At 38.7% G+C, this 6,000-nt stretch overlaps 1 long non-coding RNA gene across 1 annotated transcript in view; it reads left to right on the top strand.

Annotated features, from left to right (window-relative positions):
• The first annotated feature begins 2,171 nt into the window (after positions 1-2,171).
• LOC138736813 (uncharacterized) overlaps positions 2,172-6,000 on the top strand; it is a 28,038-nt gene continuing 24,209 nt past the window's right edge. Inside the window, exon 1 of the long non-coding RNA XR_011340601.1 lies at positions 2,172-2,352. This is a non-coding gene — a long non-coding RNA (uncharacterized lncRNA). The remainder of the gene's footprint in view (positions 2,353-6,000) is intronic.

Raw genomic sequence — 6,000 nt, 5'->3', positions numbered from 1 at the left:
AGTTCCAGAAGGACAAGCTGGCAAACTTTGGAAGGCTGCCTGGTCAAAGGAGGAGATTGGAGGTCTGAAAGGTGACCTGAAAGAAAGAGGATCCCCTGGAGAACCCTGAAGGGGGCAAATTTCATCAGCAAGACTGATTGAGAAGGAATCAGTTGCGGATGTCCTGGAAAAGAAATCTCTCTCTGAAAACCAACAAGAACCCTCCTGAGTGGTAACCATTTGCCTGTTAAGCACCAAGTGCCAAAGACTGGTGAACTTTGTTAATGCTAACTTCTGTGCACAGTACAAGAATTGCCTGCAACCCATGAGATTGGACTGTGATCCAAAGAACTTTTCTAATCTTAAATACACCTGCACTTAGTATTAGAGGGGGGATTAAACAGGTGAGTAATAAGTTAAAGTTTAATTCTGTTTTCTTGTTCAAATATAATTTAAAAACTACTTTTGTTGAAGTAACCCTGTGTTGTGGTGCATATCTATTGCTGCTGGTTTTGGGGGTCCTCTGGACTCTGTAACAATAGTCATAATGGTAACACTGCGCACACACACACACACACACACACACACACACACACGCAGAGTGGCTTGACTAAGTACCAGACACATCCTGGACTGTGAAAATTCATTTTAAAAGAGAATTGATATCTTCAGAAGGAGAAGATACAAGTACAAGTGATTGGTCTTGCATGTTTTCCATGATAATAAGATTATTGTCACGTACATAAATACAATATACAGTAGATATACAGAAAAATTCTTATTTGCTCTAGGCAAACAGACATGCAAGATTCATCTCTACATTAAATTGCCCTAGTACGGAAAGATATATAAATGTAAAAGTTAAATATTGACAATTAGTGGAAAAAATGTGTTGTTTCAATAATGCAGAAGGTCTTTTTGGAGGTCATAGACTACTTTATTGTTAAGGTAATGAGAGGAGCTTCAGAGCCTTGATTCTTGTTGGGTAAGAGTTGTTCTTGAAGGTAGAGGTATTCGAGCAGACTTCTGTACCTTCTTCCTGAAAGTAACAGTGAGAAGAGCTTGTGACAAGGGTGATGGTTCTTCTGTGATATTTGCTGACTTCAGTCATGAAGGTCAGACTCTCCTCTTTCTAAAATCTACAATAAGTTCTTTGATGTTGACATCGAGATCAATTTTGTTGTTCCGGGACCCCCGATCCAGATTCTTGATCTTCGTCCTATGGTCTGACTCATCATTTCCAGTTATTCAGCCATCAACAGCGGTGTTGTCATCTTGTTTATAGATTGCATCAGAGCTGAACTGGCTATACAATCATAAATGTATTGGGAATAGAGGAAGGGCTAATCACCCATCCTTGAGGTATCCTTGTGTTTAGGTGATGTGCTGATCTACACTGGTTGGGGGTCTGCCAATGAGGAAGTTGAGAATTGAGCTGCAAAAAGATGAACAGAGTCACAATCCCATGGTTTCATAATAGATTTTGCTGGTAAGATGGTGTAGAATGCTGAGCTGCACTCAATGAACATGCTGTAGGTGTTCTTATGGTCCTCGTGATCTAATGCAGAATGAAGGACAAGCAAGATGAGATCTGCTGTTGTGATAGGAAAATTGTAAACAAGTACTTGCCCACCTCTGAGTGGAACTCCTGAGATAGGAGTTAATTTCTCAATGACCAACCTCCCAAAGCACTTCACCACAGTAAACATAAGTGCCACTGGCTGATAGTTGTTAAAGCAGGGCACCTGGCTCTGGCATAAATATAATGGGTGTCCTTTTGAATCAGGTGGGGACCTCAAAATGGAGGAATGAGTTGTCCACACAGGATTTGAGGATGCAGCCAAGTGCACCATCTGGGCTGACATTTGTTGTTCAGGCTTTCAAAATGAGAATCTTTGAAAGCTTCAACAACAAATGTCATCTTTTGCTCAGCATATTTTGACCATTTCATTTTCAACTTCAGAGTTTTTCTCACTGAATCACTGTCTCGTTACATTATGTAAAATTGGTAACTCCAACCAATTATTGTTTAAGTCTGGACATTCTATATTTAGATTTAAGTTGACTATTGTTTACTTAACTACTATTTTACAAATAGGAATTAAAATATTACACCATTATAAATAGAATAGAACAAGAACAAATGATTCATTGATGACAAATAAGCCTAACCTTTCCAAGCCTTCCATATCTGGCCCTGATACCAGCTTACAGCAAATGTTTGCTGCTTGGAGGAAAGATACAGAAGGAAAAGGATTTGGGGGAGATGGAGTTCAGGGAGAGTGACAAGTGAAGAATGTGCCATTACCAAGACAACTGATCAAGGAACCATTGCCCAAAAGAATAATTTCAATACAAGCTTCATATGAGAAGGTAAGTTTCCGTGCGCTGAACCCTTTTTTTCTGAAATACTCATTTGAGCTCATTCTGACAACTAACATTAATCTACCCTCAATATGTTTGCACAAGAGAATTCCTGCTAACCAATGCCACCTTAACAATATATGCTTTATGTATCTCAGGTTGTAAACAAGTACTTACCTACCTCTGAGTGGAAGGAATTTAGTATGTGCTACTAACTTGTCTTACTCTGCTGTTCTATCATTACTCCCCAAAATTGCATTGCTTGATAATCCTCAAAGGGCCGGAAATTCAGAACCACAGCCTTGACGTTTATTAGTAAATAATATTTTTAAGTTGTTTTCTTCCTTGCAAGCAATCCTCTGAGAATAAAGTCAATTTTTAGAAGAAAGAAAAGATTGTTTCTCTTTTACTCCAGTTGATATTTCAGCTCTGAGCCCTGGTTCAAGAGTCTGCCTTTTACACTCTATGAATGTTGAGTTTCTCCAGCAGACCCCAGCGTCTGCATGTTTTTCCATTGAACTCCAACTGACTAGGATATTGTGACCCCAGCGTCTGCATGTTTTTCCGTTGAACTCCAACTGACTAGGATATTGTGCAGAAAAGGCATGTTTTCAACACTGAGAATCAATTGAAGAGATAATAGCACTTGTGCCCTTTGCCCTTTGCACAATCAGAAAATGGCTAGTGCTGAAATTGACTCAAAGAAGTGGCACCATTAAGATTTTAATTCCCTTACCAAAAAGCATCAGTAGAGTTTTTTTATTCAATTTTTTTCTAGAAATAAATTTTAGTCATGATCATTTTTTTTTACAAAAAGAAAACCATTCGAAATCTATTCCCACCTTTTGTAGCCATCCATTTCCATCCCTGCACGTTGTTACATTAATTTCTATTTACACCATTTCCACATATATGATAACTTGTTCATGATTTAAGTTGAGGAATTAAGTTATCACATTACCAAAACTGAAAGGTACATCAGCTTAAGGTGTGAGGAATACAAAATTTTAATCCAAATTTTGGATTAATGTTTTTTTTTTCTCTGGATATCTTTGTCATGCAAAGCAAACAATGCATATGTGCATCTCTGACAAATATGCAAATAAAATGACCATGGTTGCCACAAATAATTAATAAAGAGTTTCATCAGTGTAAATACAAGTATCCTAAAAGCCCTGAGGATATTCATTCATTGGAGCGACTTCATCCCTAACATCGAAGTACTCGAGATGGCAGAGGCCGACAGCATCGAATCCATGCTGCTGAAGATCCAGCTGCGCTGGATGGGTCACATCTCCAGAATGGAGGACCATCGCCTTCCCAAGATTGTGTTCTATGGCGAGCTCTCCACTGACCATCGTGTCAGAGGTGCACCAAAGAAGAGGTACAAGGACTGCCTAAAGAAATCTCTTGGTGCCTGCCACATTGACCACTGCCAGTGGGCTGATATCGCCTCCAACTGTGCATCTTAGCGCCTCACAGTTCGGCGGGCAGCAACCTCCTTTGAAGAAGACCGCAGAGCCCACCTCACTGACAAAAGGCAAAGGAGGAAAAACCCAACACCCAACCCCAACCCACCAATTTTCCCCTGCAACCGCTGCAACCGTGTCTGCCTGTCCCGCATCGGACTTGTCAACCACAAACGAGCCTGCAGCTGACGTGGACATTTACCCCTCCATAAATCTGCGTCTGCGAAGCCAAGAAGAAGAAAAGCCCTGAGGATATTAGTGTCTTGAGTTGTAAAATTGCTTTATTTTATCCCACATTTAAAGTCTAAAGACTTTAATTTAATTTAAAGATGCAGCACATTAACAGACCTTTCTGGCCATGAGTCCATGGTCCCCAAATACACTCTATGTGACTAATTAACAGACTCACTCTATATGTCTTTCGAAAGTGGAGCAGCTAGATGAGACCTATGCAGATATGGGGAGAACATACAAACTTCTTACAGACAGCACCAGATTTGAGCCCGTCGCTGGTGTTGTAATAACTTTGTGCTAAGTATTAAACCCTCCGAGTTTCCCCAATTTTATCACAATTGCATAGGCTGAAGTTGGTTTGTTTTAAATTCAACTTGCAATCAGAGGCTACAGCACATGAAAGTGCGAGTAGAACAAAGTCTAAAACTTAGATGGGCATTCTTGAGCTGAGATTTTGCAAAATTAGAAAAGGTAGATGATTAATCAATTGGACAGAGTGATGGCAGATTAAATTTAATACAGGCAATTCTTTTCCTTGCTCAAGAAGATTAAAGTAGCAAAAAATATTTGGAAGATATTAATAAATTTGATATTTAAGAGAAGAAATAAACCCATAGACTCATACAGCATGGAACAGGCCCTTCAGCCCAAACATCCATGCTGACTAAATTGGTATTCTCGATGATCCATTTGCCTCCGTTTGATTCATGTCTAAACCCTTCCTGTCCTATTTGTCCAAATGTCTTTTGAACATTGTAATTGTTCACTGTAGCTTCCTTTAGCAACTTGTTCAGAATATGGTCTACCTTCTGAGCGAAAAGGTTGCCTCTTTGATCCCTCTTAAATCTCTCACCTAAACCAATGCCCTCATTCTAAAATAGAAGGTTCTTATTAGCTATCAACGTTCATTTCACAAGAAGGACAATTGTAGTTAATGAAGATAAACACCAAATCAAAAACTCCCAGTCCAGGTGCAACAAACGTGACTGGCTAAGATTAGGATGTGTCACATCATCTCTATAATCTTGTTCCACACATCATGAGCCACACTTGAGTCATATCAAACAAAACTTGGGGAGAAGGGAAGCTAATTACTTTAGAGAGAAGAAAGCACACATCCCAAATACCACTCGAGAGAAATGGAATAAATATTTTGAGATTTATCCCTCTCAATCTTAAAATAAATGATTGAGTATTGATATTTCAAAAACAATAAATTGCAATATAAAGTCCTGGTTCAGATAGAACTGATTTCTGCCTAATTACATGGTTCATTAAATCTCATCTACAGCTTCAATCACCCTTTCCGGTGTTTTAAACAGTTTAATGTGTCACAGAGCCATTCATTCATGATAGGACATGCGCAAACATCACAGCACAGGCATTTTTGTGTGTGAATTCAGTTTTGTCCAAGTAATTAAAATGCTTTTGTTTTTGATTTGATTATTTACTCTTTTACTGTAGAAGTTGATCTGAAGTACCATGAGTCTACAGATGTTTAGTTTATTCCAGAGAAAATGGTCTGAAAGGTAATAGAAATGGTAGCAATTCCATACTGAAGAATTAACTTCAGAATGAGCAGCTTTTACCTATGTTCTGTTTTTGTTTACTTAAACCAGTCCTTTATCATTTATCTTCTAATACCAATTACTATCATCATGAAACTTTATCTGGTCTTTTCAAATCATTGTAATTGCTCTGCTCTCAATAACACGTTGGACTCATTCAATAAAATGAGTCTGGTCTTCTGCGTACTACAGAACAACATTGCAATCATGTCGTATTGCCTGCTGCAGAGCAGGAAGAAGCCAAGAAAGTGAGGGGGAAAAGAGGAGACCTCATTCTGGCTGGATAGTCAAAGTTAATAATTAGTGCAAATATACATTCTACAAGTTTTTTTCCCACACTGTTCTGACCCTTAAAGTCAGTATTTGACCACATTATAACACTACCT

Source organism: Narcine bancroftii, chromosome 6 (assembly GCF_036971445.1).
Source record: "Narcine bancroftii isolate sNarBan1 chromosome 6, sNarBan1.hap1, whole genome shotgun sequence".
Taxonomy (NCBI): Eukaryota; Metazoa; Chordata; class Chondrichthyes; order Torpediniformes; family Narcinidae; genus Narcine; species Narcine bancroftii.
The sequence above is the reverse complement of the archived record's forward strand: the minus strand, read 5'-3'. Positions and strand labels throughout refer to the sequence as shown.